Below are 26,936 nucleotides of genomic sequence, written 5' to 3'. Positions count from 1 at the left end.
TCAAAGTAGTATTAGTACATTTTCAGACCTCCTTTTTAACTCACATACTTTAGAGCAATTCATTTGCCTCCCCCATCCAATGAATAATGTAGTGTCTATGGTTTCTCTTGGATCTAATGACATTTGGGAAAAGTCAAATTATCAAGCAACTAAAGTCCCACTAACAGCAAGTGATTAAACTTTCTTAGCGTCTCAGTTGCCATGCAGGTTATTCTTAGACGAGCACCACCAATGTCATTTGAGGTATGATATTTAGGTATACACAAAATTCTGCCCTGTTCTTTAGATGAAAATAGAACCAGCCAGAGGAGTCTATTTTAAGAACAAACGGAGGGGTATGTAGCATATTTAAAAACTAAAGGGTATATAGGGTATCTAATGTAGTAGCAGAAAAAAAACTAAATAAATAAAAATTAAAAAACCTACCCAGAAGCAGCACTGGGTTCCCAGCTCAGCCCCAGGGAGGCGTCGCCCTGCCCTCAACACCCAACAGCCGGAGAAGAGCTGCCCGAGAGACCACAGAGCATCTTACAGCACCTGCCGGCTGACGGAGATGAATGACCCTACATTACGTGAAAAACATAATGTTGGCGGTTACAGAGTAACTCTACCTGGCTGGCATTTTTTTTTAACCCTACCTCATTGGTATTTTAAGAATTGGGGGAAAAATCCCCCATTTGAAAAACAATTGATGGATGTGCAGCGGCTTATGATGCAGACACTAATCTTTCTGGTAGGGGCATTATGCCAATAAAAGTTTTGGAATGACTGCAGGCAAATCCTTTCACGGAAACAGTAATGGTCCCCATTGGAGGCCAGCACCTGCTCAGGATGCAAAATGGAGCCACTGGGCCATTTAATCTTCCTGCTTCAGAATGAAAGGCATGTCTCTTACTGAATGACCCTTACTGAAATGACTTTTTTTTTTTTTCTTGGAAAGTCACTGTTTTGATTTCATTGTAAAGGAAAGCCATCTGTTACTCAGAGCTTTAGTTTCTTGAAGCCTGCTGCACCCTCTCTGGGGTCATCTCAGGGAGCAAGGGCCTCCCTTCTTGTACCCTGAACAACACTTCTTAGTCCATAAGGAGGAAAAAACCAACCCCACGGAGCCTTGGAAAGAGCACACTGGCATGCCTGAGTGTGGCGACAAGCTGGTGACAGAGCCCTGCTGAAGGTAAACACAGCTTACGTGCAAGTGACGGGATGTACTTCAGGAGAAAGACAGAGGAAAGAAAGCGGTGGTGGACATGCATGCCACTCAGTCCACTGAAACCAAAACAAGGGTTTAAGTTTTCCAGGACAAGTGAAATGTGAGTGTCCTGCATACAGAAGAGATGCCCGCCCTACAGCAGTCTCCAGACTCTGGGGACTGTGAAACATGATTGTCCTGCATACAGAAGAGATGCCCGCCCTACAGCAGTCTCCAGACTCTGGGGACTGTGAAACATGATTGTCCTGCATACAGAAGAGATGCCCGCCTTACAGCAGTCTCCAGACTCTAGGGACTGTGAAACATGATTGTCCTGCATACAGAAGAGATACCCGCCCTACAGCAGTCTGCAGACTCTGGGGACTGTGGCCTCGTTCCCTGGAAAGTAGCACTGTGGGGCTTCTGTTTCTCCCTTGTCCTTGCTGAGGACTTGACCTGGCTCGAGATGAACTGAGTGCCTTCCTGTTTCTGCTAAGCGCTTGCTGGCTCCAAGCCTGAGCACCTGGTTCTGGGGTCAGTGGCAGGAGCAGCGCTTCCTAGCAGTCGGGGTTTGGGACCCCGGGCCTCTGCAAGTGCATAGTTCAGAAGTGTGTGGTTCCCTGTCTGAGGGAAAGACAACAGCTAAGGGACGTGGGTCTCGGAAAAGCCCATCTCCTCCGCCCTCCAAGCCCTGGCCCCAGTCTGGAACCCTCCGTCCTCCAAGCCCTGCCCCCAGTCTGGAACCCTCTGCTCTCCAAGCCCTGCCCCCAGTCTGGAACCCTCCGCCCTCAGACCCCTGCCCCCAGTCCTGAATCCTCCGCCCTCTAAGTCCTGCCCCCAGTCTGGAACCCTCCGCCCTCCAAGTCCTGGCCTCAGTCTGGAACCCTCTGCCCTCTAAGCCCTGCCCCCAGTCTGGAACCCTCCGCTCTCTAAGCCCTGCCCCCAGTCTGGAACCCTCCGCCCTCCAAGCCCTGCCCCCAGTCCGGAACCCTCCGCCCTCTAAGCCCTGCCCCCAATCTGGAACCCTCCGCCCTCTAAGCCCTGCCCCCAGTCCGGAACCCTCCTCCCTCCAAGCCCTGGCCCCAGTCTGGAACCCTCCACCCTCCAAGCCCTTTTCTACCTGGTCAGTCACTCTGTAGGTCAGGAATCTTCTGCAGGGCAAGTGGCACGTCCTTGCTCCCCTTCACCCACCTGGCTACCATGGGCCTCTGCTAGGGCCTGAAAGAAAGAGGGACAGACACACGCTGTTTACAGGTAGATCCAGAACACCCACCAAAAATGGCCCCTGAAGATTCCCTCAAGGCAAAGGGTGTGGCATTTACCTTTGAATCCCTGGCCATCTGGCCAAGTGCCCAGTACAGGCTAAATGGCCAAAATTTTTCAAGAATGAAACCGTTGTTACCACCACAGCCCTTGCTGGGAATCCAGCCCCTGGAGGGAGCTCATTGGCAAAATGCGCTGGAGAGAAAGGGTCAACCCACCCCCACCCGGGCCACAGTGATCTGAGCAGGAGGCAGGAAGGGGAAGTGTGGAGGAAGTAAACAGCACACACTGGAGGGGAAGAGTCCAGAATAGTCCCACCACCGAATACACTGCTCCTGTTGACTCAGAGAGAGTTAGGTAAGAAGGACTGTGGAGACCATCTCAGGGAATGACAGACTGAGCTGCACTGGAGAAGAAGGAGGCGCCAAGCCTGTGGAAGACACACCAGTGTTCTTCCCAATGCACCAAATCCCCTTTCTCCTCTGCTCTATGTGATCCCGTCTAAACCCAACTCGAGGTGCTTCTGCATTATTCTTTTCTGAAATACTGTGTGTGTGTGTGTGTGTGTGTGTGTGTGTGTGTGTGTGTGTGTGTGTGTGATTTGCTAATCATTTATCATTTATATTGCTATCTTTTATCCACTACCTATCATCAATCTATAACTTATGCAACAGCATCTATCAAATAACCTATTAATCTACTATCTATCTGCATTTCACCTACCACCTGGCTACTGCCTACGTCCTCCATCTACCCACCTTGCCTATTATGCTTTTTTTCTATCGATCTTTACACCTCACTCAGGTACACATGCTTCTTATTGCTGATCAGTCGTTATTTACATAGTTACTGGTTTATAGTTGGTATGTTCCCTCCTGTCCGCTCCCTCAGCCTCACACAGACCGGATCTCAGTGTGTCCACTGCTTGGTTGGAGGACAGCCCCTTGCTCCTTGCTCTGCTAAGACTGGTAATCTGCTTGGTGCTCATTGGTTTAGCTGTCTGCTTCACCGGCGTTTATATTTCACAACATGTGCTTGATTTCCTTTATCTGCTCTTCTGCAGCCTCCTTTGAAGAAGTGTGCTTCTTGGGGCTAGAGAGATGGTTCAGCAGTTTGGAGCATTTGCTACTATTTCAGAAGACCCAGGTTCGATTCTCTGTACCCACAGGGCAGCTCACAGTCATCTGTCACTCCAGTTTCAGGGGCTTGGATCCCCTCTTCTGGCCTCCATGGACACTGCATACACAGTGGTGCACACAAACTCACACATACACATTAAATACACATATAACATTTAAAAAAGAAATCGCTTCTTGCACTCCCATTGTATACATTTTAATGCCATAGCCTTTGATCTTTTTCTTAGTGGTTCTGCAATCCACAGGGCTTATCTCCTGTTAAGACATCAATAGTTTTCCACAAGTTAGATATAGAAATATCTCTCTTAATCCTCCAGATAAGCAATACCCTACTAAAACCATACGCACAGTGTTAGTCTCTAGAAATAACATTTAGTTTCCCAGGTTGTTTTTTTTTTTTTTTTTTTTTTTTTTTTTTTTTTTTTTTTTTTTTTTTTGCTATCAAAGCTCACAGGTTGGGATTATAATTCTCAGAACTGTGATATCTTCACCAGAGTCCTTCAAGATATTGAATAGAGAAGTCAGGATTGCCCTTTCCTACTTCTAGCCAGGAAAGACACAGGGCGTGAATTTGTTAGTTCATTCTGCAGTATGCCATTTCTATTCTGAAGACAAAGGAAAGAGAATTCCAGGTTGGGACTGAACTGAACAGTAGGTACGGTCCAGAAGGCACTTGGCTGCATGAAGCACAGAGGACAGCTGGTCTGGTGGCTCTGGGGATGAGACGAGGATGGCAGGGAACTGGGGAAGAGTCATCAGGAAGAAACATCTCCTGACAGAGAGGTCTTGTGAGAATGGAGGATCTGGGAAACCAAGCAGAGTGCACTGGGGCCTATTCCCTGCTGCAAGCAAACAACCTGCGAAGGGCCAGGAAGCTGGGGGCCGTTTAGAAGAAACATGTAAGGAAATAAGAGGCAGGAACAGGGCTAGAAGCGTCCCAAGTGGAGAAGACGCAGATTAGATTAAAATAATGTAGTGATAGGCATCAAGTCAGAAAGATCTGGATAACCACAGCGCAGTGGTTCAGGGGAGCACCAACAGAACACCCTGACATGGCAGTCACGCCTCAGCATGTGTTTTCTACACGGAGCTCTCGGTATGCATCACCATGGTCCTCCAAGGTGAGTGCTACCATTTGCCCTTCCAGACACCTAGACACACAGAGCGGCCATGGAGAAGTGACTCATTCACGCCCCAGCACTGACTCATGGCAGTACTGTACTCCTGGGACCACACCTTTTTACCAGCCTGGCAGAGCGCTCTGGGTTCAGACCTCCAACCACGTGGAGGATGGGAAGCCTACATTGTGTATGTCTAATGAACCCCCACATGCTGCTGCTGCTGCTCTGGGAGCATGCGCTATTTCCACCGCGGTGTGACGCACTGCTTTCCTCCACTAGGATGAGCCTTACTCTCTCTGCTTCCTCTCAGCACGCTGACTAATACTCTGTCGCCCAGGTGTTGAATACACCTGCATAGTTCTTCAGGCATGTCCAATTCCACCATCCTTGTAGATGAAATGCCACCTCCCAGGTGTCCAGAGCCAGGGACAAAACTTTTAAAATCAGAAATACATAAAGATCCTAGTCAAAACTCTGACATATTGTTTATATTTATTTTACATTTATAAGACATATAGATTACAAAGTATATGTATATTATGTATTATGAAATGTATACCAAATATATATGTTATGCAATTTATATTAAATAAGTATCATAATATATTAGTTATTTGTGCAGTACCAATAATTTTAGCTAAAATTAATCTACACTAATTATGTAAATACGTTATTTATATTTGGGGCTAAATATATGTTATGATATAATATAAATAATTCTGGCCAAAATTAAATACAGAGATATTTTTAACTCAAACAACAGTTTTCACCCATCATTTTTACTAGCCCACTCCTGTTTACACAGTACTTTTTTTTTCTAATTCTCAAAAATATGATCTTCCACCTGCCACAGATACTTTCTTAAGAAAAATAAACTCATTTAAGAATCACTTCCCCCTCCTAGTTAGCATAGCTTTGGGACTTCCTAAAGGTTTGAAATTATTTTAATTGAATTTTGTAAGGTTTCTGTGTGTTTATCTTGGGAAAACATCATGTTGTATTCCATGGCGGACAAACAAGGTGGGTGTACCAGCAGAAAAAAGAAAAACACAGCTTTCCCTTTACGGGGATGCAGTGGCCTGCTGTTCAGTCAGGTCTCTAGTGTCCCTGTTCCATGTGCTCACAGAAGGGTGGTGGGAAGGGCCGGCGACCAAAGCCTGACTCAATACCTAGCTTTTCTGGACTAACAAAATGCAAAGGGTCTGACTTAAACTGTGACCACATGTAACCTCTTGTGGATACAAAAAGTTGCTTGAAAAGCTTTCTCAGACATTAGCTGTTTCTGACACACTGGGTTTTTGTTTTTTGTATTTTGATGACCTACAAGTCCAAAGATTACCCAGTTTAAATTTCATGTTAAGTATACGCAGGCTTAAATATTAAGTAGGACGAAGTGCTTAACAAGAATATGTTCAGGGTTCACTGAACTCAAAGGGTTTAAAGTAATTGAAAATAAAACCAGCCAGGCTTGCTGTTCTTTGGACCCTGTGACAGGTCACACAAACACACACCAGGAGATCTTTGCTACAGCCCTGTACCAAATTCTCTCCTCTTCAAAACCATCTACCGTTCACTTCAAAGGCTGGCTGAGTTCTGAACCCAGTTCTTAACTTCACCAACATGGGGCAGCTCACCAGTTGCTTTGCACAGCACACCAGCATATTCACGAGCTGGTTCCTAGGTAGTGGTCTATACAGTGGAGCTGAAGCATGTTCTGATTACTGTGCGTGATTGGATGTTGATTCCAGTTATTCTCAGCATTTCTCTGCTGGATCCCGCAAAGGATCCTTACCTAGGCCTGTCCTGTTGGGCTGAATGTGCTTCTACTTCCTGCGTGGGAAGGTCATGTGATTTTCTGCACATGGGTCTTGCAATGCTGCTGGGCTGCTCTTCAGTTTCATGGCTCCTTATTCTGGGGAAGGGGGAGGAGGAAGAAGATGCCCAGAGCTGGACCATAGCAGAGTCACTGCTAACTTGTCACAGGTGAGAAGGGATACTTGTGTGAGTCATGGAGGCTTTAGAGTTCTGGGTTCCAGAGACAAGGCCTGGTGAAAATGGGCACCAGAGAAGCCCTCACTTCAAGATTTGGTATCAGATTCTATGTTAGCCTATAAGATAATAGAATTTAAGGGAAAGACATAAAAATCTGAACTCATCCTAATGGGAACTACAAATACTGGTCTAGGATGAGAACTTGGAGCAGAGAAACAGTGGAAGTCTAACCAGACGTCAATAGGAAGATGGATGTGTCTGATCTAAGCACAGGCTAGGGGAGGAGGTCATTTCATAGTCAGCACTTAGGTACAAGACACAGGGTGACTCTTCAGAACATGGCACATGGGATACCCTTCTTCCTTTCCAACCTTCCTCTGATCTGTGGATCTGATGGCGTGGTGACCTGTACTCTGACAGACACACTGAGTGCCCCAGGCCTTGACCTCTGTGCTACTGACAGCTTTGATTTCAGGAGGGGGACTTTCCAAAGCAACATCACTTTTTATTTCATCGTTCTCTTTACCAGCTGAAGAAAAAAAAATGTATTTTCTAAGTGAGGAGCCTAAGAGTGGAGAGATTAAGTAATTTATGCCTATACATAAAGCCAGTAAACAGAAGACCTTGTCCAGAGAACCAGGCCTGTCTGCCCTTGGCACTGGCCTTTTAGCTACACCGTCATAGTGACATGGTGATACCTGTCTTCTGTCAGTGGCTTGCGATGAAACTACTACGTACTGCATGATTGCACCCATCATAGAGTAAGTAGCCATCATTGATTCATCACTCACGCCCTGCCAGGTTGTGTCTATGTACCGTCTAACATAGTTACTTCTGTTACAACCACATTCCAGGTAAAGACCCTAGGTATGTGTCTGTGAGCCCTCTAACCTCTGGAGACTGGCTTGTGTGGAGCCAGAAAGTCCAAAGGTCAAAGTTCCTAGGGGTGCCAGTGCTGCAAATCTTGAGGCCACACTTGGAGAACAGAGTCTAATATGGGGGAGGCGAACACACGGTGGGGAACTGGCAGGGAACTGATGGGGCTCAGCATGCCACGTGGGACTGCCAGGAAGGGGCAGTTGTCCCAGAAGTGTTCCTAGAGAACAGAAGCTCAAGTGGACTGCCTTAAAAGAAAATAAACAACAACGACACAGAGCTTGAAGAGCTTTGGGGAGCACTCCATTGAAAATTACTCCAAGTACCTCCCTTGCATGGCCACCATCCTTCTGTGGCCCTCAGGGCCACACTGGATAACAACTCTGGAGGCCTGACATGCAGAGATTGCAGGACTCCAGAGATGGGTACCCAAGCATCATCTGACTCAAGCATGGCACAGGCAAAGTAGCATTAAAGGCATCTGTAGAAGACCGGCTTGGATGTTTTGTTAGTTAAGACAGGCTGCTACAAGTTCTTAGTCAAGAATGATGCAGTCACATAGAGATGTGCTTACCTCCGCATCCTTCCACTGCTCTGCCTTTGTGGGGTCAAGGGTTACCTCCTGTACCACAAGAAGTGTGTGTGGCAGTTACTCATACCACACCTGAGCACAAGAGTCCAGCCTTGATCTGACATTTGGGAGCACTTGAGGGAATGCTGATCTTGTCCAAACTGCCCAGATCCAAAAGAGGATCCAAGAGTGTGAAGGATTTGTTGAAGGTTCTTCAGCCAGCAACTAACTGGCTTAGGGTCGGAATACACTGTGCCTCTCAGGCCTTCTCATGAGCAGATGCCACTCCTGGTTAACATGACATGTCTCCAGATGAGCGGTCCACCTCACTGAACACAGGAGGCCTTGAAGAGTATGCACCCCTCAACTGTAGCATCGGCTTCCCTCAGGAGCTCACCCTCCTCCCGTGGGTCCCACCCTTGAGCTAATAAGCCCAAACTTCTGGAAATGCTTCCCACGAACTTGAGCCTTAAAGGGAACTCAGTTTCCCAAAAGATTGCAGGCGTGGCTTGGTGACTTGGAGAAATTTATCCTTTACCCAGTGACACAGGGAGAGCAACAAATGTTCCTTCAGTGACTGATACCCAATATTGCATCCCGTGTAACCATGTCAGGAACCCATTTGCCTCTGTGGTCAAATATTTAGCTTTCTTCTTATGTCTTTGTTCCATAATTATTCTTTCAAATTCCATAAGTACTAAAAAAAATTGTTTTCCATCCTTAAATGTGGTTTGCATAGTTATACCCTTACTCCTCAATGCAGATTCCTTTTAATTTTTTTTCATTCCATAGAACTTCAGCCTCTTCTCTCCCCAGCAGGGACAAGTCTGAACGGATACCACGTTCAGCAGAGGCTCATTTTCCATTTTTCCATGGCAAAGAATCTGAGCACTAGAGTAAGTCAGAGCTATCATTTGCTGTGTATTTTTGTAAAGACGGTTTAATTTTAGGCTTTTTATTTGCAGGAGAGCTAGCTAACCCAAATAAAACATTATACATCTGTCTGTTGTTACGAGTGACCAACTTCAGCTGAACATTCTTTCTTAATAACAGCAGGCTCTCTTATAGACTCGGAACGTGCAGCAACTAAGGGCAAGTGGAAATTTCCTTTGGTTTACCACCCTCCATCTCGCTTGCTCCAACATGTGGAGAACGTGGGTAATAAGCATACTCTCCCCTTTAATCACAGCATGGCTTGGACATGCATTGTTGTGAGGTGATTGGCGAAACAGGAAAATTTATGTCTGGCGGGGGGAAAAAACCTAAGGCAAACAGTGTTGTGTTAACTTCCCAAAATATTCTCTTCAGGGAACGTGTTTCTCCAAGAGGCTCACACAGTCGGTCTCGCTGGCTACTCTGTCTGGATCAATTCAAACACGGTGCTGTGTGGTGAAGGAAGGGGAAAGGCAGAACCTTGGGGACTATTGGACTTGAGTGTGCCCGAGTACAGTGGAGGGAAGGCATTTGTTTTTGCAGACAGCCCTGGGGGGGAATCGAGTATTTCATATTGTGTATTTTAACGAAGCAGCAAACCGGGTGCAGTCCGGAGCTCGCAGGGAGGAAGCCAGCAAGTGTGAAGCAGACACGGAGACGGCTCTCCTCAGTTCTCAGCTCTTCTGATGATTCTGAAAGCGTTTGAGTGGGCCGCGCCGCCTCTCACCATGCATCCTTACATAATTCACAACGCTTCAGACTGATTCCCCTAAAGCAATCCCCCTTGTGAAGCCCCTGGGTGGAGAGAACCTTTTACCACCCAAATGCATCTGTTCTCCTTTTAAGGTGACAAAGACATAGAAACATAGGACACATCTTGTAAATGTGGTGTCCTTTTCTTCTGGCTTCAGCATACTTTTTCTTAAAAAAAAAAAAAACAATTGGAATTGTGATCTGAGTGATGACATGGTGATGAGTGGATTTCAGTGTGATTCACCTGCCATCGTGCCTGAAGTCCCCCCCCCCACCTTGTTGATTTTCCTCCTTGTTATTATCCTAGTGGGAATCGTATTCCAGACAAAGGAAATGACTGACTCTTGCTTGGTTGGGAACCAAGTTATTTAGAAGCGGGACCCGTGTCAAAACGTTTCACAACCCAGTCTCGTTCTTGGTCCATGCTTTGACCACATGTCTGTGACACAGGAACTGGAACTCGCAGGTCTCGGGGGAGCACAGTTCATACCGACAGTCTATCATGGAGGAAGATGATAGGGACAGGGGTATGTCTGAACTGTTGGCTTCTTGTACACATAGTCATGTGTGAGCTCTGAGTGACAGGGTCGTTTTCCAATTTCAAAATGCCTTCATGGTCAATCAAAATCTTAGCCCTTTGGCAGTTAACTAACCTGCATCAGTAAACAGGGAAACACAATACACCGAAGCCATCTGTACTTAATTAGCTGGGGGGCGGTTGGCTCGATTTTGGTCATGTTAGGATTGCCAGATATGATACAAGATGCTCAGTTAAATTTGAATTTCAGATGGATAGCAAATACTTTTTGTTGTAACTATGGTAATATTTAATAATAATATGGATATACTAAAATTACTCATGGTTGATCTGAAATGCATGGATATGTATGTACTCTATGTGTTGCATATAGACATAGAGATGGCACACAGGTCCTTATTTTTATTTGGAAAATCTCATATCCTTAGGGAACAACAAATCTACTCTCCAGAGTAGATCAGAAGGCCTAAACATGTAAGAACAAGGTTTTGTACATAGACCATCTTCTTGGAAAAACAGCATCCTGGTACTAGAAACTCTGAAAACAATTGCGGGCATTGTGGCACTGTGGGATCAGGATGCAGCCTTTTTCTGCATGGTTCTCAGAAGAGCCTGCATGCTGGCAATCAAGTTTCTTTTGTATGTTTTGGGGGTTGCAGGCATGTGCCACCATGCCAGGTTTCTGAGGTGCTAGGGACTGAAACTGGGACTCTGCGCATGCTATGTAAGCATCTAACCAACTGACTCATGTTCCCCAGCTCTGTTCTCATTTTTGACAATTTGGTTCAGGGGTTCTGAACCACATTTGGGGGGGTGGTTTCGAAACAGGGTTTCTCTGTATAAGAGCCCTAGCTGTCCTGGAACTCGGTCTGTAGACCAGGCTGGCCTCGAACTCACAGAGATCCGCCTTCCTTTGCCTCCTGAGTGCTGGGATTAAGGTGTGCACCATGGCGCCTGGTTCTGAACCACTTTTTGTATTATGGTATTATGGTATTTTGGTGAGCTAGATAGACACATGATTACCTTCTTGGAACATAACATTTAAGTAGATAAAGGCACACCACGAAGATTACTAACAACAGCATCACTGTTAAAACACATGCCTTACAATTCTGAGGTAAGTCACTGTGCAAAAGTCTATCTTCACAGTCATTAAGTAAAAGCTATTGTTCTGAAGTGCAGTGAACAGAGACGGTCGTTCAGAATCACTGGGAGCCAGCGGATGGTGGTGTGCGGCTGTCACTGCGGCAGGGCACTGTTGGGGCCAATGCAGCTTAGTTGGCTGCACACTTGAGAGTGAAGGAGACAGCAGTTCTTGTGAAGTCACTGCAAACAAAGAGCTCTCCTTCTCCCCGCGTCGGAGACCCTCTCTAGTTCACCAGGCACGGTGGAGCTGGATTTAAATTCAGACATACATTCTGAATGCAACAATTCTGATAGTGTCAGTCAGTCAGTCAACCTGTTCCAGGCTTCATGGTTTACTTTCCCCAAAGACCCAGACAGATATCTAATACAGTATTTATTTTATATAAGTACGGCGTGAATCTTTGCTGCCAGGTGTGATGATATGGCTTCAACCTGTGGGACCTACATTGTAGAAGGAGAGAACCAGCTCCTGCAAGTTGCCCTCTGACCTCCACCCATGTGCTGTGGCACTTGCACACACACACACACACACACACACACACACACACACACCACACACACACATCATGAAATATAACAAAACCTTTAAAAATAAATAAATAACCAAAATTAATCCCACTTCCAATATGGACATTACATCAATATGTTGGGCTCACACCCAAGAGAAGTGGTCCAACACCTACTGCTCCAGAAGTCATGGCACTCTTTGTTCTGACATGGAAACGAATGAGGAAATGACAGAAAACAGCTGAGATACATACGTCATCATTGGTCTTCATAATGTTACGTGGTGTTTCTAAGAACCAGGGAGCTGTAGTTTTAAAGTACCACAGAGTCCTACACAGGTTTAGGTGACTATGGGTGCAGCAAAGCTCTTTCCAGGAAGGAGAAAGCATCCTCTTCCTGCAGAGCGCCCGCACACACGGGGCTGCTCTTCACAAATCTTCCGGTGGCTCTCACTGGCAGCCGGACAGATCCCAAGAAAACTTCAGAAGGCACTGTGCCTGCTGCTCAGCCCTTGCTGATGCTCACTCTTCAGCTTTGCTCTCTCTAGAATGAGCCTGGCTTCCAGCTTTGTGCTTGCCTCTTCCAGAATAGCTCAGTGCCCTCAGGGCTCCGTGTCTGGGAACACTTGATTCTTTCCTGAAGGTTCTCCTTTCTTCCGCTGTTGGCTCATCCCACTTCTCCTTCAGAAGTCAAGTTGAGCATAACATCCTCTGTACTTAAAGATGCATTGAGCATTGTAGTGTAAAGAAGGGCAGAGTACTCTGTTCCTATCGACACTAGCTGTGTGACTTTGGACAGATTCTTAACCCTCTAAGACTTGGTGTCCTCAAGTACAGAATGGAGATCATGATAGTTCCTGTACCTCAGAGACGGTGAGAGGTTGAAATCTATCTGCCATACCAAGTTATCACAAGAGAATTGACTGTCACTTTTACAGACCCACAGTAAAAGAAACACACAGAAGACCACTGGCCAAAAGGAAATCACATTCACCACAGAGGAAGTGTAGAGAATTCTATGTCTGCGAAGTTCTCAGAGGTCCACAAGAACCCATCATCTACAGCATCTAAAAACACACAGATCAAAACACATGACAGACTGAAAAGACATTTCAATTCTTCATTATTTGTTCATCTGCAGCAAGAACTTCCTGTGTACCCACTATGAGCTGAATGCTTCATGGGACCCAGCAGTGAATACAAGTCACTGTCTTTGTTCTCTAGCTTAGAAGGAGACAGGGAAGTAAGGCCTTGCATAAGCCATTAGACCTCCATTCAAAGATGGACATGGTTGTGCTGGGGAGGGAGACTGGAAGACAGGAAAGAACATGGGCATAGGGTGTATTCTAGTTTGGGGTTCCTGGAAAGTTTTCCAAGGAAGAGTGAAGAAATGGAAGAACTTCCAGACAAGTGAGAACTGGGTGTCCATGGCAAAGCCCCTGGTAGATGAAGCTTGGCACCTTCCAGAAAGAAGGTGGGTCTCAGGGAGGGGAGAGGGTCCAGGTGAAAGTCAGGGCCTTCCAAGCTCCTTGAGGACTGTCATGTCTTCATCTTGGGAGAATGAGGAACTTCTCAAGTTTTAGTCAAAGGAAAGACAAGATTTAACATGCTCACCAGGTGATTGCTTTTGAAACCATGGAGAATGGTCTGGCAAACCTAGATACTGACATCCTGACTGATTAGCACTTCCAGTAATTCAAGCTGAAATGACCGATGTATAGACCAGGCTGATGCTAGCTGCTTGGGAGAAATGAGAACCTGTGAGCTGCGGGTTCCCATAGAGTCAGGGGGTGATTGGGGCACAGCTGGGGGGCACAGAATGAGGAAGATGAGGTCTCAGAGATGATGGGATAGCTGGTATCAAACTGACAAAGTGGACCAGGCTAGCCTTAACTCGTAGTAATCACCCTGCCTCTATATCCCCAGTTCTGGGATGACAGGCACGCACCACTGTGTCTGGTTCTAATATGTCTTATAAAAAGCAATTGGGAAGGCTGAATACACAGTGTGCTCGCTCGCTCTCTGCTTCTCCAGGTAAGATTAAAGTGAGATGGATTTACGACGCCAACAGCACTCATCTCTTCAAAGGAAACACAATTAGAAAGGATTTCCAACCAGACTTTCCATTTTATGCCGTTAATCTGAAAATTCAATTTCCCCGGCACGGCTCATTCTCAGTCTGTCCAGATATTACTGTAAACGAGATGTACTTACAGTGTCCAGCTGAGAAACTTTCCACACCATGCTATAGCCAAATCTGTGGAATCATTTACTCTCAGACATGTTCCAGTTGTTCAAGTCCAAGAGCTTAGTTTGCAGTGAGCAGCGAGGACTATTATTTTATGTTAGCTTAAGGCATCCTCTAATTGGCTGAGGAGTCTGCACTTGGCCCAGAGGCGGTGCTGATAAAGCAGATTCCTGCTCCAGGCCTTTGCTCAGGCAGGTCAGTTACTCCAGAGATCTTTCTGCTTCTTGCAAACTCCTATTCATTCCTCACAGCCCAGCGGAAACAACGCCCCTGATTCTAGGCAGACTCTCTTGTTCCTGTTCTTGGCCTTTGCCTGTTGTCAGTATCTCGTGAGGGCTTCACTCTGCTGCTGTAGAACTCTGCTCTGGAATGTTCTTTTATACTAAAAGATGGGTTCTGGATGGATGGGGGTTCAGTTCATCTTCTGTGTGTGTGTGTGTACATGTAGGTGTGCGGGTGCACGTGTGTGCATGTGTGTATGAAGTCCAAAGGTTGATGTGTGTGTCTTCCTCGATCACTGCTTGTCTTATCTCTTGATACAGAGTCTCCCCCTGAACCTGGAAGCACACTGCTGAGTCAGTCTCTGAGCTGGTCAGCAGGCCCCGGGATTCACCCGTCTCTACCGCCTAGCACCGGAATTATAGATGCAGATCATTAGCCCAGCTTGCTTTTATGTGGGTCCTGGGGATCAAATTCAGGTGTTTGTGCGTGTGTCGCAAACACTTTATTGAGAGAGACCTCTGCCTAGTCCTTAATCCCTTTTCAAATCACTAATGCTAAAGATAAAACTTGACACGTGAGGGACTTAACATTTAAGGGAAGACCAAGGTGGGCAGAGCTGCTGTCTGAGTGAACTCAAGAGATCCCTGGTTCATAACAGAAACCATACCCAGTGTTCCAGCTCAGTGAGAACATGGATCCACAGCTAAGCACACAGGGGACCCTTCACTGACTGGAGTGATCAACCAGAAACAAAGATCTAGATTTCATACACCAAGTGACAGCGCAAGCACATGCTTGGAGAGAAAATTATTTGTATATTCCTCCAATTGATTGGCATAAGTGCATCCAGCTTAGCCTGATAAGTCTCCCGATTTGTGTTCCATGAAGAGCACATACATAGAGTGTCAATCTGTGTATCCAGAGGGCTGGGTTCTACTTTGTGCTCTGCCCGCTTAGCCCAGGTGTCTCTAGCATGGAGAAGTGGAATGCAGGTGGTTATAGAGATGAATAGCAGAGTGACTCCTACTCAGTTTTTATTCCTTTAAATGCTCATACATCATATGTGGTTTTAAGTGGACATACAAGTCCATTAAGATAAGAATCTTTATATATCATGTATGTGAATCTCAAATCTTGGTCAGGGGAGATGAATGATCATAAATATTTCAATCATATGTGTATGTATATTTAATATTTTTTTGAGATAGGGTCTAGCTATGCAGCCTACAGTGTCCTGGAACTGAAATCACGGTGTCCCTCCTGCCTCTGACTTCTGAATACTGGGATTATAGTCATGAGCCACCAAGCCTGGTGAACCCATTGCTTTAGAGACAAATGGTCACTGAGTTTCAAAATATGCACCCATTTCCTGGGAATCCCTTAGCATGAAAATTCTTATTCAGAATTTCTTGGCTGATGTCTGAGGAGCTTCGGCTCCCACTGACCCCATGTGATGCCAACTAGGGCTGAAGGGCCACAGCTCACACAGCACAGTGGTGAGCCTGGGTCCCCATCTGAACCACAGCACACATGACACAGGAAGGGACCTGAGTGGCTGACTTCCCATTCCTCCTGTGGGTGGCAGATACTAGTGTCACCCCAAGCACAAAAGGGAAGGTAGTTCAACCCATAAATCACGGCACAGAGACACAGAGGTTGGCTCTGCCACAGATCCCTATAAGGAAGGGCCTTGAGGGAAATCTGCTTGAACAGAAGGCTTTCTCTCTGGAGAATGTTAAGGCTGAAAGCATCATTTGTATGTCACTGTGCAGTGTTATATAAGGATCCTGTAGTCAGCAACTCCTTCCCAGGGCCGGCTCTAATGTAAGAGCTTTCCCGCTGGGGAACATAGCTGGAGACTGAGGTCTTGACCTCTCCTGGTCACGCAGCTCCTGTGGGGATCACACCAAGCTGCGAGTGCTGAGTCAGGACAGGCAGCTCTGGTTCAGTCACTCTGACTAGTGCTGGCTGCAGAAGTCACCAGATGAGACTCACACTGTGAGGGAGGGAAGACAGGTCCTCTTCATCCAATATGAGAGGAGAAGCATCACACACACACACACACACACACACACACACACACACGCACGCACGCACGCACGCACGCACACACGCACGCACATGCGCACACACACAGACCCAGCATCACAGACTAAATGAATCAACTCTCAATTCACGTTTGTGTGCCCTATGACAGCTTCCCAAAGATTACTTTTGTTTTGTTTTATATGTATGCATTTTGCAAAAGCAGTTGAAAAGGAGATTTGTTCTCATGCATGTGTGTGCATGCGTGCGTGCGTGCGTGCGTGCGTGCGTGCGTGTGTGTGTGTGTGTGTGTGTTTACATGTGTGGGGATGCATGTGCACTTGTGTGTGGGTATACATGGAGACCAGAGGATAACATTGATCGTTGCTCCTCAGGTGCCATGTACCTTGGTTTTTAAGACAAGATTTCTCAGTGGTCTAGAGTTTGCCAAATAGACAAGGTGGGTTACACAGAGATACCCAGGCATGCCCCTGTCTCTGCTTTCCCACTGTGGAGACTGAATGAGCCACTACACTGCTTTCTTGGGTGTTTCTGGAAGATCAAACTCAGGTCTTGATGCTTGCGAGGCAAACACTTAAGCAACCGAGCTATTGCCCTAGACCTGGAAATAAATTTTTAAATAACGTAGATGCTCTACTGTGGAACTGGATGTAGTGGGAAATGAAACAATATGGGAGTGAGTACCACCAAAGTTGGGTCCACAGCTCACAGAAGCTGAAACAAAGCAGAAGAGTGCCACCCTCCAATCATTCGGTGTCTGGGAAGATGATATTAAGACGGAAGAAGCCCATGAGTGATGGAAGTGGCTGAAGAACATAGTGTTTACTGGTTGAAATGAGTTTACTCTTATAAAAGCTAGTTGGTCAGTGCCCATATTCTTGCTTGGATCTGCAGACGAGAGCTCCCACTTTGGAGGTGGATCTGGGCCTGGGACTGCGGTTGGCAATCCTTGGCAATGCCTTCACAATGGTTCTGGTGGCCCCACTTCTTCCAGTTGGTTTTGTCATTGCTAGACCAACAGACTAGATGAGATGAGATGAAAATAAAACCCAAGATACCTGTCTTGGGGCTGTGAGGACTTCCAGTAAGGGAAAAGGAGGACTCGTGGGCCTTCCACAGGACACTCAACAGAGGTTCCATCTCATGGACTCTCAGCTCTGGGTCCCCTCCCGTCCTGAAGGGAGCTGTTTCACTTTCTCTGCAGATCAGTCTTCTGTCTTTTCCAGCTGCTTATTCTTAGTTTGCTCCACAGCATGAACTTGGCCATCCCCCAGACAACTGCCGGCACTCCTTCACAGTTCTGCAACTTCCAGTCATCTCTGGTTGTGTTAGTTCTGGTGAAACTCCAACAGGCTCATACCTGAGGTCCTTGTCTCAAGTCATCTTCCTTCTAGAATGTTCTGCATAGTGGAACCGCAGTGATCCCTCTAGAGCCCACAAATGTCTAGGTTAGGGCTGGTAGTTGACACTTCACTCTTGACCTTTTGAACATGGATCTATAGCTGGCCCTGCTCTCCTGGCTTTGCTTCTAGAAAATAGTTGTACTAGTTTGTTAAAGGAATTATAACAAAGAAAAAACATAGGCTAATGATAGAAGGAAGGACTTTATCCTCAGCACATAGTATAAGGAGAAGATTCAAGGAGAACAATGCTCAGGCTGTGTGGGCCAAAGATTGGCATCTATGAGCTGGGGGAGGCTCCAGACTTTGGCAGGGTGTGGTTACACCTCTCTTCACTAGCACAGACTTCCCACAGGGCTTGGCGTGTGGGGCACATTCAAGTTTTGCATTTTGAAACTTTCTACACTTTTAAACATTTTTAAGTCCCCAGTTAGTAGGTTCTTCTGGTGTAAAACCCATCACTTCGTACTTTGATGACAATAGCCTCTCACTTGAGGTTCCTGTCTCAAGTTATCTTCCTTTAAGAATGTTCTGCATTCTGCAGCTTCACTGGTCCCCGTAAAGCCATTGGCTGTCCAGCTCAGCAGCATCCACCATCTGCCAATCAAAACTTCACTCCTGGGCTTTTGAACATGGATATAAGACCCCATCTGCTGGCCTTGGCACCAACCATTCCTCAGCCCTCTGCCTACACAAGCTGAGTGACTCACAGCTGTCCCGATGAGCTGGCCCTGTTGACTGACAATGCCTCTCACCCTTTCACCGTGGTCTCCCTTCTGCAAAGCCCTCCTCCTTCCTGCCCCGCCCCTGATTTTTTCAGATTCTGTTTTGAGACACTGATCTTTCTAGGCAGGTGCTTTCCTTAGTTGTGGTGATGTGTTCAATGCCTTCCCTCCATGCTTGACTGTGCTTTTATCTCCAAGAACCCTCAGCTCAGCATGTGGAATTGCTTGCTTCCATGACTATATAGAATAAGGTAATTAGCAACCTGAGAGGTGAGAATGTACAGGCATCCAGCACTGTGTTGACAGTGTGGATACTTCTAACTCCAAATTTCAGAACGACTGGTAAAATTCTGATAAAAATACGTAAATGGAGGCCCAGATAAACTTAAGAGTTGACCTGAGATCATGCCTAGACCTTGGTCTGTTTGTCTCCAAAGCCAGCCCTACCTCCACCATAGCTCAGAGTTTCTCGCTGGAGTGTCAACAACTTATACTATATGTGCCTGGGCCCAGAACACAGCAGAGTTGTAGTGTATGTAGAGTGCGTGCATGAATGAATAAAAGGAAAGGGAACTTGAACTTGCCGCTTGTGGAGTAGTAGCTCAGAGTCTCATAATGAATGTGTCTACTACATATCAGCTACAGTTAGGAGCTGAGTCAAGGGAGCGACTGATATCTGTTTCTGTACCATACATACTCTTTGCTGATGGAAGATGTCAGCATTCCCTGGAGGCTATGGTGTGAAGTCACCAAAGGGGAAGTCATCAACCTTTCCCTTGAACCTACTATTGTTCCATGTTCTTTGAACGGCCCCGTGGTCATGCAAGCCAGAAGCAGGAGTTCATCTTCATCTCCCCTCCTTAGGGCCCATAGCCCTGTAATCTTGTTTTACCTCCTGTGCAATCTTGTTCCCATCCCTGATTCTCTATTCTTTTGAAAATATCCTGGTGCAGACCCCATGTGTCTTCTCTGCTAATTATTTTAGCATGTTGGCTGCTATTCCTCTGGCTTCTACTGACCCTCTTCATGCCATCCCCCTTTTATAGTCAATTTTTCTAAAATGCAAAAACGGTTTTTCAAAAATGAGAACCTCTGTGTGGATAAGGACCTGTAGCCTCCCATCCCAGTCTACCCTGGTTCAGCCTCATTGTTCCTCATCTCCTATTTTATGAACTCTCAACTTCTGCACCCATATTACAGATCTCTTTCATCTAGACCCCTACCATTTTGGCCATATCTCTGGAGTTGCTTCTCACAGTCCAAGTCACCTTGTCTCTTTCAACCTGTTACGTCGCCTACTGTCTTCCCTGTGTGAAATGACAACCATGCTGATATCAAGTCCCCTCCAGCTGTCATCGGTGCTTGTTCCCCCTGACTCCCAGCGCAGACTCAGTGAAGAGCTCTCTTTCCCATTCACCACCAGGGAGTGTGACATCACCGCCATCACTCCCGCAGCCTAATGCTCTAGGGCTTTGTGCTCCTCCTTTTTGGATGACAGGGGACCCACCCTTCAAGGACATGGGTTAGGCTGAGTTCATCCTGTGCTCTCAGTAGCAGACCCTGGCATAGGATTGGTCTCTCCAAAACTGTTTTTATGACTCATGACTCTAGAAATGTGTCAACACATGAACCAGGAAATGGATTATTAGTCAATTCATAAGATGAAACATAAATTACCATCAAAAGCATGACAAAGAACACATGAGTGGTTCCTATGCCCTTATCACTGCATGCAAAGTTTTCTAAATTTCTGACTTTGAAATGTCCTGTGCTTGCACATTGCTATGACTCTCTGAGAAATGAGTTTTCGTGGTGCCAGTATCCTCTGAATTAAGAAGCATGTATTTTTATCCATCTTGATTCAGACACTCTTGAAGGTGTCACTGGTGTTCTGAGAGTGCGAGCCCAGCAACATTTAGAGGCAGCTTCTCTCCTAAGAATGTTGTCCTTTCTTAGGCTGTGTTTGATCAGGGGTTTTGACCGAGGAAAGCATCAGCCTTTATATGCACACCAGCTCATCATTCACTTACTTTGCATGCCTCCACCGAAAAGCACATCTACAGAAAATTAGCACCGAAAACACTGCTACACTCATAGGCGACCGTTAAAATAGCCTTATCAATAACACTTTTAAGAAGCCCAAGAGTTCAACTTGGGAATCGTGTCAAGGTCAAGGGAGAAGGAGGGAAGGCCTGCGGGTCTGTTGGGTGGGTTTCTCTTAATGCTCCTCAATTCTTTCCACTATCCACCTAAGTATCACTTTTCATCTCCAGTATTTATTTCCTAATGTCAAGGGGGGCTTTGACTTCTTAGTCGCTAGAAATGGGACCTAGTTTTAAATTTTTGGTTGTGAGCCTAGCCTTTAACGGCTGAGCCATCTCTCCAGCCCAGGACCTAGTTTAAATGTGCTATTCTCATTCTCACTTTAAAAACACTGCAGGAAGGTAGGGGTTGGTAGAAATCGGATAATGATTTAGGACTGCAAATTATGATATGAATCTTTGATTTGAGCCTTGGTGGAACCTCTTACTCCTGCCTTAAACTCTGAACTATGGTGCTATTTTCTCAGAAATTCCATTCTTTCCCAGTTAGGCCTCACCTCCAAAACATTATTCTTTTGTTTGCTCATTCATTCTAAAAGCATTTAACAGTTTTTGGTCTTTCAAGTACTTAAAGATGAATATGATAATGTTCAAACACTCAAACATACATCATCAGGTAGAGGAGATGCCCTGTATGACATTGTTTTTATACCTAGCACAACAGACCCTTCATGTCTAAATAGTTGCCATTTACTCATGGATGCTTATCCATTTCTATGATAAAATTCAGCATTCCCTGTTTCACGTGTCTCACTTATTTCAAAAGGTTGTGAAAAGGGATAATGATCTGGTCTGCACCTCCACATTGCCTCTGACACAGAGTTGGCTGCGTATGCTTGAATGAATGTCATCAGTGGAGAAGAGTGGGGATTCCCAGGAGGAAGTCAGATTTGTTTCAACTCAAAGAGTCAAAGAAGGGTATGCAAACTTCTTACAGCAAAGAAGAGACAGGAGAAAAAGCCTTGCCACAAGGGAGCGATCACCCAGGCAAACATTTGGGTTGGTGAAGAATGTGCAGTGTTCTCCATTGGCTGGTAAGGGTGCTCATTAGACACCAGCACAAGCCAATCAAATCAGAATCCCCTGGAGGGAGCATGTGGTTGGACCTGAGTCTTGCTCATTTCTTTTTTTAAAGCTCTTATTTGTTTCTAATGTGCATCCATGGTTGAGAATCACTGGGGTACCACGAGCAAAGGTAGAACAAGGCCAGGTTGTGGGCACGGCACACTAGTAATGGCCTTCCTAAGGAGACGGGGGCCAGGCTGGGGAGTTTGATCGTTCAACAGACAGGAAGAATGGTTTTCACAGCTGGGGGAACTGAGGGCCAGGAGAGTGCCCTTGGGAGATCATCTGGAGGATTCTGAACTTGGATGAACAGTGCAAGAGCCCAGGTAGACCCTCCCCTTGGTTTGCCATCAGGTAAAATTCACACAGAATATTATACATGAAGAGGTGATGGGTGACTGGAAGTGGGAAGGATTCTGGACTTGTTGATTCGATGGAGAAACTGGGGAAGAAACACAGAGAAAGGGTACTGAAGGTGAGACAAGCCCAGTGATCTGCTGTACCAAGAGGAAGGAGAGCTATCCAGAATGGGACCAGAACAGAAGCCACCAGATGGTTAGAAAGTTTACCCAAATAGCTAACTAAGAAGGCTGCTTGGTTGAGGGTTTGATGGAAGACAAAGAGGCACTAATGCTCACAGAGGTAAGGGTTGGAGAGGAAGAGTCACCTGCTTCAGAGAACAAACCCACTACATGCACAGTGGTGTGCAGCTTAGACATTGGCAGATGTTTGCTCTCGTGGGGTTTCTGTTCATGTGAAATGATGGGATCACATTGAAGAGGGATGGGGATGGGATGTAGCTCACCTAGTGGAGTCCCAACCCAGCGTAACCAAGTCCTGGCTTTCCTTCCTAGTGCCACAGAAACTGGGCCTAGTAGCGTGTCTCTGGTTCTGGAACGTGAGTGGTGGAGAGAAGAGGTTCAACGTCATCCTTGACTACATAGCTAATTTGAAGCCAGCCTAGGCTACTTGAGATCCCGCCCAGGAACAAACAAGGAGGACAACAACTCCCACTCAAGGGTGTGAACACAGGTACTTTGGTGGAAGAGGGCCAAGGGAACCAGGACACTGGACAAACTTAGGCTGCCCTCTGAATCACAGGTAGGAGGCAGCAAGTGTGAAGAAAGCCTTTGGCCAAGATCAGGGTCTTGTCATGGTCCCAAGCGTGAACTTGCGCTTTGTTTCACCTGTTATACTTCACAGATACTGAGAAGCCTGAAAATGCTGGCTGAGTATGGAAGAAATGAGTCACTCTGACTGCAGGCCCCAAAAGGTCACCGCAGCAGGAGATTGCAAGCCCCACGTTAGAAACATAAACACTTGCAAGCCACAGAAGGTGGATTCTTAGGGTCATAGCTCACTCGTCAGCTTGTGCAATCTCTAAACTAACGGAACACTCGGAGGAGCCCGCTGGCTCTGCTGTCTGGCTGGAGAAGAGCTGTAATTTAGCATTGCTGGCTATCAATTAGCCCCGTTTTTCTCATCTGTAAAATGAGAGGTTTGGGCGAAATGACCTCAGGGTTCTCTTCCAGCCTGGTGAATGGTGAAGGTGAAAAGTCTGAGTGTCCACTGGCATCTTTAACGGTTGTTTCGAATGTTTAGCTATCCATATTCAAAAATGCAGTGCCAGACCTATACCGTCAAAGCTCTGGGTTTTAGGAACCTACCTGATTTTAAAAGAAATTGCCCTCTGAAAATACACAATCTAAATTCTGCTGGGAGGAATCTCCAGGGGTCTGGAGAATTGTTCCTGGTAATTGGTAGAGAGGTGGATTGAACATTGACACAGGCCATCTAGAAAATGATTAAGAATGTTTTAAGTCCCCGGTACTTGCAAAATGGCTGATTGCTTGATGAAAATTGAGAGCAAATGGGGCTTCTCTAGAGTTAGGATGCTATGGTAATGTGCCTCTTCCCCAGGGGCTCAGATGGACTCAGAGCAATACACAGACCTCCTCTTTTATCCCTCTCAAATATTGGAAATAAGGGCTGGAGAGATGGCCTGGCAATTAAGAACATTGGCTGCCCTTCTAGAGAACACAGGTTCAATTCCAATTATTAAACCCATGTGGTAGCTGATAATTGTGAGTGCTTTCATTTCAAGTGGATCCAACACTCTCTTCTGGCCTCCATAGGCACTGCACACACATGGTGCACAGACACACATTCAGGCAAGAAACCTGTCTTAGGGTTTCTATTGCTGTGAAGAGATACTATGACCATGGCAACTCTTATAAAGGAGAACATTTAATTGGGTGGCTTACAGTTCAGAAGTTCAGTCCATTATCATCATGGTGGGACATGGCAGTGTGCAGGCAGACATGGTGCCGGAGAGGTAGCTGAGAGTGTGCAGGCAACAGGAAGTGGTTGAGACACTGGGCATGGCCTGAGCAAATATGAGACCTCAAAGCCTACCTCCACAGTGACACGCTTCCTCCAACGAAGTCACATCTCCTAATAGTGCCACTCCCTCTGGGGGCCATTTCCTTCCAAACCACCACAAAACGCAAGCACATAGAATAAAATACCTTTATAAAAGTTAAATAGGAAATAAAACCTAACCAGGCTCTCATGAGCTCTACATGTCTAGTCCCACAGTGCCCTGCATGGATAGCACACAGGCAGTTTGCACGGAATGACAGCTGCTAAAGATTATGGATACTGAGATATAAACAGCACATCGTAGAGGTCTGCCTAGCTCATGCTTATGGACCTGCTTTCTAGGGCCACCTAGCAGCTCACTCCACTTCAGCGAAGGTGAACCTTCTCCACTGCACTGTCTCCAAAGGATGGAGCAGAAGGAAAGCCAGACTTGTCCAGAGTCCCTGCCCCAGCCCCTCCCCAGTAGGTCTCTCCATTTTTAGGACGACCCAGCCAGCAGGTGGCCTTCCGTTCCTGCTTCCAGGTTTCTGTCTTAGCTTCCCTTCATGACGGATGATCTGTAAGCCAAATAAACCTGTTGGTAACCATTGATCCCCACCTAACTCTGACGCAGAGCTGGGCCCTGCAAAGGATAGCAGGCCCTGTGGTAGCCAAGCACAAGATGTCGTCAGTCCTCTAGGGACTTGTCGTCTCCTGAGCATGCAAAGGTATCTACCCCAAACGCACATTCAGATGCAGACCAGTGACCACTAGTCACAGACACATCACAGACATATTGAAATCCTGCTCGGCCTCGAGAAGATGAAATTTGGGGAATGCAGACTTGGCCATGTTTATGAGGTTGAAAATCAGAGTCTGGGGGACTCAGAGTCTTGGGGGAATGGATAATGAGGTGCTAATAGGAAAAGCAAAGACTGGCTTTCCCAGAAGGGGCATTGCAATGAGATGAGGAAGAACCCTTTGGCAACTGAGTAGGACCTCACAGGGAGAGAAGGGACGGGTGTGAGGGTGAGTTGAAGGGCCAGCTTCCCCTTCCCCATGCTCCCAGCCACTTAGGCTACAATGGTAGGTGCCTTGAATGCTCAGGTTCAGGGGATGCGTCTAAGCTGTTGGTGGTTAGCCTCCTTCCGATTCCCAGGGGAGCAGAGAGGCTCCTGGAGAGCCGGAGGTACGTGGTGTTCTTGCTCCTCATTTCTAACCGCCTTGAGGTTTCTCTCCATCCCAGCGCGAACAGAATGCAGCCAGTTTATAGTTTATGGGGGTTTCCTGCACACCCATCTCTGTTTTCCACTGAGGTCTGTGCTTTTTCCTAGACCCACCCGGATTCCAGAGCACGGCTCACTTGCGTGCCAAGTTCAGACTTTTACTCTTTGTCACTCGTTTCTCTAACTAAAACACAGGCGCGTTACCTTCCAAAGGCCTCTGTGCATTCTTCGCAGACAAGAAGGAAGGCTCCCGAAGAATGAGAAGAACAATAGCTAACTCATTTTTGCATAGAAAACAACAGTGCTTCCAGAAAGAAGCCAGCTAATCAGTTCTCTCTTGTTTGTCAGTTTCGGTGGTGATGTGGCCATGATACCTTGTGTGTGTGTGACACACTTGGGTGCCCTTCCTCAAATTATTATCATTTGAAACAGGGTCTCCCATTGTTTTAACATGGATTCTGAGGGTAAAACTTAGGTCTTCATGGTGCAAGGTATGCACTTTACCAAAAAGCCATGTCCCCAGCCCTGTGATACCCTTTATAGGTTAAAGACACTTCTTAAACATTTTGTAAGAGTAATAATTTAGGATTTCTTTGTGTAATTTTTTTTTTTTAAGTCAGAACTGTTTAATAAGGGACTTGGGTCCTAGGAGGGGGGAAGTTAGCAATTATCTTTCTGGTCATGTGAGGACATTTGTTCCCTATCAGTTCATATAACACAAGACTGTGGCTACCAACACTTTCAACTAAAATCATCCCATGCGCCTCTCGTCACCCCTGTGCTGGGCATTTCTGTGGGATTTTCCAGTAGGGAAAGGTAGATAGCTCACCCCGATGAAGCTGCCCCTGTGAGTGGAGACCCGTCCAGGCCTTCTTTCTCCAACTCACACCTTCTCTCTGAAACTAACCCAAGGAACGAGCATGCACTCTGCTTGCTGGGAAAGGAAGAGGATGAGGGTAAAGGGAAGGGTGGGGCCCAGACTGCTGAGGGAAATCTATCCTCGTGGACCACTTCCACCATGTCTGAAACACCTGACTGGTGCCTGCAGTGCTGACACCGGGAATTCACATCAGGGATGCCTGGACTCCAGGGACCAGAAACCGCATGGGGCCAGGCTGCCTGTCTCATCAGAGTGACCCTCAGCAGTTCCTCCTCCACACCCTAGGGGCCTGCCTCTCTCTCATATCTCCACCTCTCATATCTCCACCTCTCTCTCATCTCTTTATCTCTCTCTCATCTCTCCACCTCTCTCTCATCTCTTTATCTCTCTCATCTCTTTATCTCTCTCTCATCTCTCCACCTCTCATCTCTCCACCTCTCTCATCTCTTTATCTCTCTCTCATCTCTCCACCTCTCTCTCATCTCTCTACCTCACTCTCATCTCTTCACCTCACTCTCTCATCTTTTTACCTCTCTCTCTCTCATCTCTGTACCTCACTTTCTCCCATCTCTCCACCTCTCTCTCTATCTCTCCACCTCTCTTCCATCTCTCCACCTCTCTCTCTTCTCTCCAC

At 46.5% G+C, this 26,936-nt stretch overlaps 1 protein-coding gene across 12 annotated transcripts in view; it reads right to left on the bottom strand.

Moving 5' to 3' along the window:
- The window catches only part of Kcnj15 (potassium inwardly rectifying channel subfamily J member 15), a 42,225-nt gene that overhangs the window by 4,563 nt on the left and 10,726 nt on the right, over positions 1–26,936 (bottom strand). For 5 of the 12 annotated variants that reach the window (XM_042259602.2, XM_076549274.1, XM_076549282.1 and 2 more), the window contains one exon: positions 2,310–2,407. The gene's annotated coding sequence lies outside the window, so the exon portion shown is untranslated. Of the gene's footprint in view, positions 1–426; positions 564–2,309; positions 2,408–14,241; positions 15,245–26,936 lie in introns of those variants that run through there. The other 7 variants (XM_076549276.1, XM_015999864.3, XM_076549283.1 and 4 more) reach the window with 4 other exon arrangements.

Source organism: Peromyscus maniculatus, chromosome 12 (assembly GCF_049852395.1).
Source record: "Peromyscus maniculatus bairdii isolate BWxNUB_F1_BW_parent chromosome 12, HU_Pman_BW_mat_3.1, whole genome shotgun sequence".
Taxonomy (NCBI): Eukaryota; Metazoa; Chordata; class Mammalia; order Rodentia; family Cricetidae; genus Peromyscus; species Peromyscus maniculatus.
Note: the sequence above shows the minus strand (reverse complement) of the source record. Positions and strands in the feature narration are given on the sequence as shown.